This window comes from Takifugu flavidus, chromosome 10 (assembly GCF_003711565.1).
Source record: "Takifugu flavidus isolate HTHZ2018 chromosome 10, ASM371156v2, whole genome shotgun sequence".
Classification (NCBI taxonomy): domain Eukaryota; kingdom Metazoa; phylum Chordata; class Actinopteri; order Tetraodontiformes; family Tetraodontidae; genus Takifugu; species Takifugu flavidus.
Genome location: NC_079529.1, coordinates 10,256,735 through 10,267,314, shown reverse-complemented (window position 1 = coordinate 10,267,314; position 10,580 = coordinate 10,256,735). Strand labels below are relative to the sequence as shown.

Below are 10,580 nucleotides of genomic sequence, written 5' to 3'. Positions count from 1 at the left end.
TCTTCTTCTGCAGCAGAAAGAGGAAGTGATTTGGCACACAACGGTATCACAAATATGTACACAGAGTGAATGTCACACAGATAAGGGACGCGGCACGAGAGGATGAAGAGCGGCACGCTCGGCATTGTGGAATGAGGAAAATGTTAATACATTTTTTTGCTTTCTGAGAGGCTCAAGACCAAATGTGGTCAATTATTTATTATCTTTAGGTAGGAAGAGAAAAAGCTTCAGTGACATCACGGTTGAATCATAGTAGGGGGGTAAATCGGTGACACGACGGCTCTTTCTCACTCAAATTTCATCAGACTTTGCCTTGGTACAGGGTGTTTATTCAGGCTGCGTTCGGTGGTTTTAACAGGATGTCGATCGTCGGGCCTTCCTGTCTGGCCCAGCCGTGACAAAATGTGCGCGGCTCAAACAGCTCCACGCTTTTGAGAGGTCTGTGACAAAAGCACCAGAGTGGGGTGGGGGCGATGGCATCAGCGTCACCCAGTGTTGACACGGCCAGCTTTCTCTTCCTTCGTAAAACACCGGCCGTCAAGCACAACAACGGGTCGCTGCCACGCCAGGGGAAGAAGGATGCTGTCCGTCTCAGGCGGTTGTTTTGCTTGTGTCAGCTTTTACGGGTAAATGAGGAGATGTTAACTTCCTGTTCCTGCAGGACAGGACCACCCAGGGCTGGTGAAAGTAGCTCTCCGCCACAGAGGTGCAGAAGGCATTCCGTCTTCCTCCCTGGAGCGTGCTAATGTTCCAGGACGTATCCAAGGCCGATAGTTAGCGCTCTTCTTTCATCCCTCGTCTCTCAGGTTCTACTGCGACTGTTCTTCTCATCTCCGTGGTGACAAGACGCACATCAACAAGGTGTGAACAGATGATCCCAGTGCCGCCGGCAGCGTCTTGCTTAAGCGCGTCAGTTGTGTCCGTGGCACAAATCGCTGCACGGTCCATTTTAGCGTTCGTCAACACGGATCAAAACAGCGGTGCCTCTGTTGAGGGTGTAACTGCAGCCGTGGCTGGGGGGGGAATCCACAGGCTGAGGGCTTCAAAAGCCACACAAGAGCAGCTAAGCCCCGATGAAGAGAGGTTGTCATCTTGTGCCAGGCTGCACCTGTGCCGACTGGCCTGCGCCTCCACAGTCAGCGGGGAAAAGAGAGGAGCTTCGGAGGGATTTGGGTGAGAATGGAAACTCACTTTGCACCTCAACACTGTAAATACGCTGAATGGTTTGACAGCACCTTCAGTATCGGCCCCGGGGGCAGCGGAGGGAGATGAAGCCGCAGCTGCACAGATGTGCAGACAGTAGCTGGATGATCCTGGAGCTCAGATACACACGAGATTAGCTGCAGAATGTCACACGGATTTGGTCACGTCAGACATCGTTATTGGCCTCTGAGCAGCACAGTCAACCAGTTCAGAAGGCCTCATTTTCTTTCACGTTTAAGGTTAAAGTGGGATTTTCCACACACAAAAAGACATAAATTAAGGGGAAAACTCAAAGTTACAGGTTGATTCTTCGGTCCTGCCCACTTTTATTCGTTAAAATAATTAACTTTATTTTCTAAAACCTTAATGAAATCCAAATTTCTGTCCTGTGCTAATGTCTGAACCTGCAAAGGTTCATGAAATCTTGAGAAGCCAGGTCACATATCCTTGAACAACTGAGTTCAAACCCACAATATTTATGCCTTAAAAAGTGTCTAAAAGCTGCAGCCTGATGTTCTTCGCCCTGCAGTTAACAGTAAGGCTGAATTTAACTGGCAACTTGTCATTTTGGGCAAGCTTATGTGACAGACGTTTAGGCCTGTCAACGGCTCCCAAAAAAAAGTTTCTAATTTATTCAAATGTAAACAAACATCAATTCACGTGATTCCCTAATTTCTCCTGAATCCGATTGATTTATTCCACTGTGATGCCACTGAATGGGACAATAAGGAGACTGAAATCCTCGTGAACAGAAGCCACTTAGAGAGCCACTTTCATTCCTGGTGTTCTTGTGCATTAAGAAGACGGGAGGCAGATATATGTGGCACTAAAGGTGCAGGATGTTCTGCAGGAGAGTGTTTCACAGTCTGGTACAGCACACGTGTTTACACACACTTAAGCCCGACTGTATTTATGACTGACAGAGCGTCCTCACTCACGCTGCCAACCCCCTGCTGCAGCGCACACAAATCTGCACACGTCCCGACCAGCAGCCTCTCACACACTCACGCCCACACGCACACTTATTGATATCAAGAAAACCACATTTTGCGCATTTTTTTGTTTCCTCCCTTCACAAGTGCCTGACGCATTAGAGAAGCAGAACAGATCGAGCTCTCAGCGCCAGCTTTAATCCTGAGGTATCCAGCTCCAGAATGGTGTGTGTGTGTGTGTGTGTGTGTGTGTGTGTGTGTGTGTGTGTGTGGTGTGTGTGTGTGTGTCTGTGTGACTCATGCAGAGTTCTGGTCCATTCGGCGCTGACGTACGCCTCTTACTGCAGAAGCAGGAGGTCAGCGGGTCATGTGACCCTTCTCTGGACAGGCCTGGAACAGATGTGAGGGCCAGGGAACTCACCCAGTTTGGGTCAGACGTCAGGGATCCATCAGAACCACAATCACGACCCGGCCCAGGTCAGGGTTCTCCTGTGTGTGGACACACTTTCACAGAACATTACAACCCATCAGAAATGGATGTGCAAGTTTATTTTCTGAAGAAACGGTGGTTCCAGATGTTTCCAAAATGTCGACGATGCCTCGACGTGCACACTGACGTGCACACTGAAAGACCACAGAAGTCCCAGAGGTCAGCCCCCCCCCCTCTGATGGTTTAACCCCAAAACATTTGCACATATGAGAGCTGAAACAGATCCATGAAGCGGTGATGCTGGTCCCAGGAGGGAATCCAGTCAAACCAGATTCATTAGTTCTGATGACACTCAAAGTATCAGGACAAATCAAATTCAAGGCGTGACCTCCAGGGCTGCCGCCAATATTAGCAAAGATGCTAACGAGCCTTTGTTTAGCACCTTAACAATAATCTCACATTTGTTTCACACAACTGGACATTTGGGTCCAGCGAGAACGAGGACGGGGAGAAAAAGGCCGTGGAGAGGTTTGCTGAATAAAGTGGATGTGGACAGTTTGAGGAATGAAGGTGTTTATAATCTCCGCGGGAAACAAATGGAGGGCCAGACGAGTGCTAGCAAAGTACGTGATCGATCAAGGAGAGGGAGGGGAGATGGAGGGACCGTGTGAGCGAGAATAGGAGACGGAGGAGAGCGAAGGAGTCAGAGGGCTGGTGGGTGGGTGGGTGCAGATAAAGTCGAGCTCTGGAGGATTAACTTGTCTCGAGTGTGTTTCAGAGCCGGCGTGGTTGAGGGACAGGCACTCTGCTCCAGGGCTCTGGAAGTTCTCAGCAACATCCAGACGCCCTGTCTGCAATCCTCACACACACACACGCGCACACACACACACACACACACAGACGCACACACACACAAACATCACAATAACTCCTAAATATGCCTACATGTACACACAGTTGTTTGGTGGATTTCTGACCTCATTCTTGGCTCAACCTCCCTTTGAGGTCCATCAGCCATTCAGCTTTTTATTATGGGATAGAAATGATCTAAATCTGGGTTTGTGTTGGAACCAGGTACAGTCTAGTCTGCAGTGCCCGCCTTATTGAATGAGTCCAAGTCATCTCAAAGGAACTAAAAGTCTTCCCAGATCAAGGAGAAAACCATCTAGCTGGAGCTCTTTAGCATCAGCAGCTAACGCAACAGTTGGCTCATCACTCAGCCACGCTGAGAGCTCAAGAGGGAAACAATGAGCAGGGGACATAATTACAGCTCGTCCCTGGACCCTCCCGGACGGTCCAGAGACCAGCGCTGCCTTTAATCAGGCATCAACAGGAGTTAGTGGGCCTGTTTCACACTGTGACGCTTCTGCCGGGCCGCTCCGCTGGTGTGGCTGAGGAAGGTGACAGGACCCCCGTGTGAAAGTGCTGATAAAGAAAATCTTTTCCAGAATGTTCCTGCGTGGAGCTTCCCCAGAACCACTCACGCTGACAGAGCGATGCACGTCTGTCATCTGTCATCCACAACGTGACAGATTAGAAACGGATTAATTAAGTAACAAATTAGCTGGAAAAATCTGCTGAAATCTCTAAATTTTAATGATAATTAAGTCTCCAAATGGTTGCAGCTTCCTGTGTAGAAATGCTGTAAATATACACTCCTCAAAACTATATATATTAATCAAAATGTCCCCATTTTATCCCCTTATGAGTGGACAAATCTCTAATTGCTGAAATTAAAAATATATTAAAATGTTAAATAAAATTTAAACAATTATTAAAGCTATAAAATGTCTTAATTTTAATTGATATGAACATATGGAAGAGGCAACTCATAATTATAATAAATTACAATAATTCACTCTTATTTTCCTCAGATATATTTGTTTTATTCCTCTGCTCCTGTTTTATTTAGGTTCCACTTGTTAAAGATTTTAGTGCCTCAAATATAATGTAAAAGTAAAAAGTAGTTTAACTGGAAATTTACTAGGGATTTATATTGTTCTTGATTTGGTGATTTATCAGTAATATTCAGCTCATATTTCAGTAGGTGAAACATTTCTGGACAGAAATTATTTTTAAGCACTAAAACTAATGAGAAGTTAATTTTCTATTTTCTCCTCCATGTATTTATGCGCAATTTTCTAAATATATTTTAAAGTTGCTCTTTATTTCATCCCTTTATTGAGGCTGAAGTCAGTAATAAACTGCTTTTATCCGTCTGTTTTTATTCTCTCTTTTCTCTCCAAAAGGGAATAAAACCTCTGGAGCGATGCCCACCAGCTCCTCCAGCAGCATCTTCACCCCCTCCTCTTCCTCGGCGGCGGCTGTTAGCCTTATTGTGGCTGTGATTTGTCATTTGGGGACAGACTTGGCCGCGGGTGGGTGGGAGGGGGGGGGGGACATTTGCCTTTGTGTCAGTCTGGTGTTGAGCTCTGGTGAAAAGGCAACAGAGACGAGGCAATGAGCTAAGTGATGCTTCGCTCTTTGCCTGCTCCAGGACGACACGCGGAAACTGTCAGGAAGTCCGGCGGCACAACGCCGCCATGGACTCAATGTGGATAAAACCAACAAAACAAACAATACGCTCAGCAGCAGCGCAGGCTCACACACACACACACACACACACACACACACACACACACACACACACACACACACACACCACACACACACACACCACACACACACACACCACACACACACACACACAGGCAGTCCGTCAGCCTGAGTTGACGCTGACAGGCCGCTCTTTTGTCCATCATTCACCTGCAGACAAGAGCACAAACAAGGGAGGGTGGGTGGGGGTGGGGTGGGGGGGAGATAAAAGCCCACCCCTCGCCCGCCGTAATCCAATTACAGGTCTGCAAATTTGATTGGCGCCCCAGGAGTGTGCCTTCAGCTGTCCGTCATTAGCGACTGGGGAACAGAAGGGGTGTGTGTGTGTGTGTGTGGTGTGTGTGTGTGTGTGTGTGTGTGTGTGCGTGCGAGAGAGAGGCAGAGAGAAAAAGCAGGACTTTCACTTCATCTCTCCCGCCTGCAGACGTCTCCTCCGTCTCCGGACGTCCGTGTCCCGCACGCGTCTCCCTGCTGGGGGCCGTCAGACAGAAAAAGGTGCTTATAAAACATCTGTGGCCTCATCACATTCCTGCAGATTCCCACAGCAGATAAACAGCCCCCCCCCGAGACGAAAGGCGTAAGGGTCAAATACAAGAAACGTGGCAGCCTTTAGCATCCTGACAGTCTCACATCAGCTTTATTTCTGCAGGGAGCACAAACAACAGTGTGAAATTTGGAAAATGGGATCTTTTAGATCAGTAATTTACACGTCAGTGCCGCCCCTTCCTCACAAAAGCTATTTTATCCATCGTTAAAATCCGACACAGACACATGTGGAGGTTCCTGAAGCCTGCTGTGTCATCCCTGGATAGACCGGTCACCAGTACTGACTGTTGGACCATGTCTGTGCTGTAGTGAACAGACTGTGATCACATGACAGGCCCGTCCTCCAGTGTGACCGGTCAAAACGTTCACTTATTTAAGATACCCTCAGATTAAGGAACCGTCCAGCTGACCAATTAACTGGAGTTTTACAGGATAGTATAAGGACTTCAAATAACTTTCCTTGTTGTCCGTCTTTGCTTTGATGTAAACGTGCCAACATGAAAGCTGGAGCTGTGCGACTGGCCGCGGCGAGGCTCCGCGCTCAGAGACGCCGGCCATATCAGCGCGGAGCCTCGAATCTACCGGAGGAAGATGAGTGAGGAAGTCACAGACATGCCGCGAGGCTTATCTTTTATTGGCTGGCTCCTCCATCAAAGCTTATCTTTATTGGCTGGCTCCTCCCGAGAACAGCCTCTAACGCTGTGGCGTTGGGGGGGGGGGGCACTGCCAGTACGACTGGGACCGCCGCTGATAGCTCTATCAACAGTGTGGGAAAAACATACATGCCTGTTTCCACCTACAGAGCACAGACAGAGTTCCTACTGTCTGTGCTTTTCCTCTCACAGGCTCCGCCCACCCCCTCACCCCCACCGCCACCATCTTTGACCTCCTTTCACACACCTACTTCAGCTGATGGAGGTGAAATTTCACTGCTCTAAAAAGCTCAGCAGGCCTTCTCTTGTCACCGCCACGAACACAAAAGGCCTCTCGTTTGGCCGTTCTGGGGCACCGAGGAGGCGAGACAACGTCGTTGACGTGCTTGGATGGAGTTTTATGGCATCTTAGCTGATGAATTTACGCTGGAGATGACGTCAATCGGCCGTTTCCTCCTCTCTCGTCACCTGTTGCATCATAGAGCGCGTGCGTGTGTGTGTGTGTGCGTGTGTGTGTGTGTGTGTGTACCTACCAGCAGAACAAGACGCTGTTGTTCTCAACACTTTCCTCCTGGAGTCGGCTTTATCAGCCTGATAAACAGCAGATCTGCAGCAGGAACTGCTGTTCGCAGGCATCACACACTTTTATCCCTCGCAGGAAGGCCGATAAACGACCCCGACGGACCGCGAACGATAACCAGCGTTTGAAGCTGCACCAGGAAAGGGCTGAAAACACAAACACCTGTTTAGGTCAACATCCCCAGCGAGCGGCACCAGGTATCCACGGCCCGGCAGCGGTTCTGGTTTGGATTTCTCACCTGTGAAAAGGCGGCGGGAGCACGATGAAGAAGATTTCAGAGGTGAGTCCGAGAGGAAAAGCTCTTCATCAGATGATCGGTTTCTATCTGCCGCATCGTCTTTGTCAATCAGCTCTCAGCGGGGGGCACCTTATCAGCCTCCACCACAACGCCACTCCAACAACAACCCCCTCCACCACCGCACCCTCCTTCCAAAAACCACTGACGTCCACCGTGTTTCCTGATAAGTGTGTATTCGCTGTGTATTTTTAAGAGCGAGGCCCCTCTTCGTCTCCACGCCCTCCATGACATCAGCTGGCCAAAAAGGGGAAGCGTGCCTGCAGGGCTGGCCTGTGGTTGCCGTAACAACAGCATCATCCATCCCAAGAGATGGAGAACTGGAGTCTTATCGCTGTGAAAAGCTTTTAAAAAGAAGGAAAAACCCAGTAGAGCTGTGTGAAGCACAGCCTGATGGGTAATTAAGTTGAACCAGAATCCATCTCTGTCGTTTATGAGCAGATCCTGGAGTAACTCATTAGCAACCAGTCAGCTTAAGTCAGCCCGAATCAGCAAAGGCTAATTTACTCATGCAGACGCAATAGTCAAGCCTTCCCTATGAATGTAAACAAAATCATTTAATAATAATAATTTAAAGTTAATCAATAAAGTCAATGTCTACTAAGTAGTTAGGAGGCCCTTGCTAATTAGCCACTATGCTCATTTCAGTTAACTGCTCTTTAAATGTATTGTTGTTAATCAGACAATTGTATAAATAGTATAGTAGTCAATAAGATATTACCATGGAGGCAGAACTAAACAACCAAAAGGGCTCTTAAAATTCAAATAAAAGTGTTCAAATCATCGATGAAGAGAGCCACCTGCACTGATGGACAGATGTCTCCCTTCACTCAAAATATACACACGCAACGATTTGGATATTTTTTTGTGGTTTTGTTTTATTTTACCTTTTCCTTTCTGCTGTTGCACTATTAAATAACCTTATTGAGGATTTCAAGTTGGGGGAGAAACGTACAGACTGCAGCAATGAAAACCTGCAAGAGCAACAATTCTAATGAATTATCACATGACTAAATGAGTAATGTGTCATTACAATGGAATGATTCCCCAAAGCTAAGTACAAAACTATAGTGTTTTTCATGCTGATAATTACCTGGACAGGTTAAACTGCGCCATCCCAGGTTGCAACACATGGTGCAGCCATGTGGAATCGGCCGGAGTTTTGTCATCATCACCACTGGAGACCCAAGAGTCTCTGTGGAGTTAAGAGTCTGGTGGGTCAGCGGGTCACAGTGGAGGGCCCGAAGGTACCGGGACAGGCCGTCTGTCTGTTAGCTAATCCTCAGGAGTGTGCCCATGCACGCACACACACACACACATGATTGAATGTGTGTGAGAGCTCAGATATGACAAACATGCTCAGATTTATGGCAATACAAACATAATTTCTGTGTGTGTGTGTGTGTGTGTGTGTGTGTGTGTGTGTGTGTGTGTGTGTGTGTGTGTGTGTGTGGTGACCATTGCCATGTTTACTGCTGCAGCGGCTGCAGACAGGGAAGGAGTGTGGGGTCAAAGGTCACGGAGAAACAGAAGTCCTCTCCTCTACAGCATCTATCTTTCATCACTCCATCATTCTACAGCTTTTTCCCCCCTCAGCAGCTAAAAGTCCTGACATGACTATCGATGCTGCCTGTGGAAAACAAACAGTTGTTTACATCCAAGTGGACGCTCCTCCATAACCTCCTGAAACACCCGGCAGAAAAGGTCCAACAACCGGGACCAAATATGTCCCAAAACTCATGAGCGATGAAATGGAGAGTAAAACCATCAACAAAAATATGTACAGACACAGTTTGCAACACAACAAGAACCCAGATTATAGTTTATACGTGCATCATGTCCAGACCTGTAATCCCGGGAGTAAATGTACCAAAATATTCCCTCTTTATTACGTCTTTGGAGGTGAAGCTGGAGAAATCGATCGTGGTGAAACACGATTCATGTGTACATGATTGATCGCTCTGTGTGTGTGTGTGTGTGTGTGTGTGTGTGTGTGTGTGTGTGTGTGTGCAGTGACCATTAAAGGTGACGCTCAGCAGTCCATAGATCTTAACAGCAGGGTGTCCCTCCGGGTGTCGTCCGCAGTGGCTGATCTGAGGGTGAGCAGACGGAGAGTGTGTCCAATATTTTTTTCACTTTGATAAACAAGACATTATCCCGATGTTCCAGGTATCCTAGCGATGCCAGTAGGCGTTTGATCAGATCCCTCCAAATGATTTTGACACAAACCGAGTGAAATTTGCCCAACAGAGGATTTTTATTCCGATTTACAGATTTCAAACCTCAGCATCCAGTGTTGCTGGTCTGTTGTTGGTCTGTTACTAACATTGTTTAAGTAGATCGAGGGCGGGGCCTAACCTGTGAGCATGTGGATTGCTTTTCTTTGAACACCGATGTGCAGATTGCCGTCCGGTCCCTCGGGACTGCGGTTCTTAGCAGCTGCTCGGTGTTTATGCGACACCTTTTCCGGGGCGCTAATGCTGCAGGGCCTCCAAACAGGCCGTCCAGCATTTCCCACTGCCAGGCATCAGTCATGGATGGTTGGACAGTGACTCTGGGGGGAGGGAGAAGAGGCGGGCGAGCGGCAACAGCGAAGGAGGGGTGAGGTAAGATATTGTTATGAGAGGGTGTGAGCGTTTCTTACCCAAGTCCCCATGGCGGCTTCCCTGCAGCGCTGGATGAAAGCTCCCTGACCAGCAGTCATCGCGGTAACTAATTTGCTGAGATTTTCTGCCTGACTTGAGGCACGAGGAAGAGGCGCCCTGCCCCGCCCAGACCCCTGTTACCCTCACGTCCACTGGTCTCTACCCTGAATCTGCCCTCAGCACAACTTTTCCTCGCTTAACTGCCTCAACAATCCTGAAAGCAAGAGGACTCACAAACTGAACAAACATCCACTTCAGATCACGCAGAGGGAAAATGTTAGCCTTGAAATTAGCGCTGATTTGAGTAGATTGGTTGTATTGACCCACCACAAATAAGTCTTTGGACGTCTTCTGGTTTGACTAATGCAAAAAGACCGCTGCCCCCTGCTGGTCGGTCAAACCACGTCTGCCAGTGTATCGACAAACACACGAGAGCAACGCTTGTCGCAGTGTTCTGGTGTGTTTTAACCATAACTAAGCTTTGAGGTGCTCTAGTGCAAGTAACCACTAAGGTATAGACTCTGAATAATACAATTATGGGTAAATTAGGGATGTTATCCACTTTGTGGTGGATGTGGAGCAAAAAAAAGCTAATTTTCAGGATATTTACCAAATCTCACTGCAAGTCGGGTGTTTATTTCCGGTGGAACTCGTACTAACTGGTCACGTGGAAACAGAAT

The 10,580-nt window shown here is 47.9% G+C and overlaps 1 long non-coding RNA gene across 1 annotated transcript; it reads right to left on the bottom strand.

Moving 5' to 3' along the window:
* Positions 1-5,263: 5,263 nt before the first annotated feature.
* On the bottom strand, positions 5,264-7,331 carry LOC130532707 (uncharacterized). The gene is made up of 3 exons (XR_008952413.1): positions 7,199-7,331; positions 6,914-7,106; positions 5,264-5,652 (listed from the first exon to the last, which is right to left on the bottom strand). It is a non-coding gene; the product is annotated as an uncharacterized LOC130532707 (long non-coding RNA).
* Positions 7,332-10,580: the final 3,249 nt, after the last annotated feature.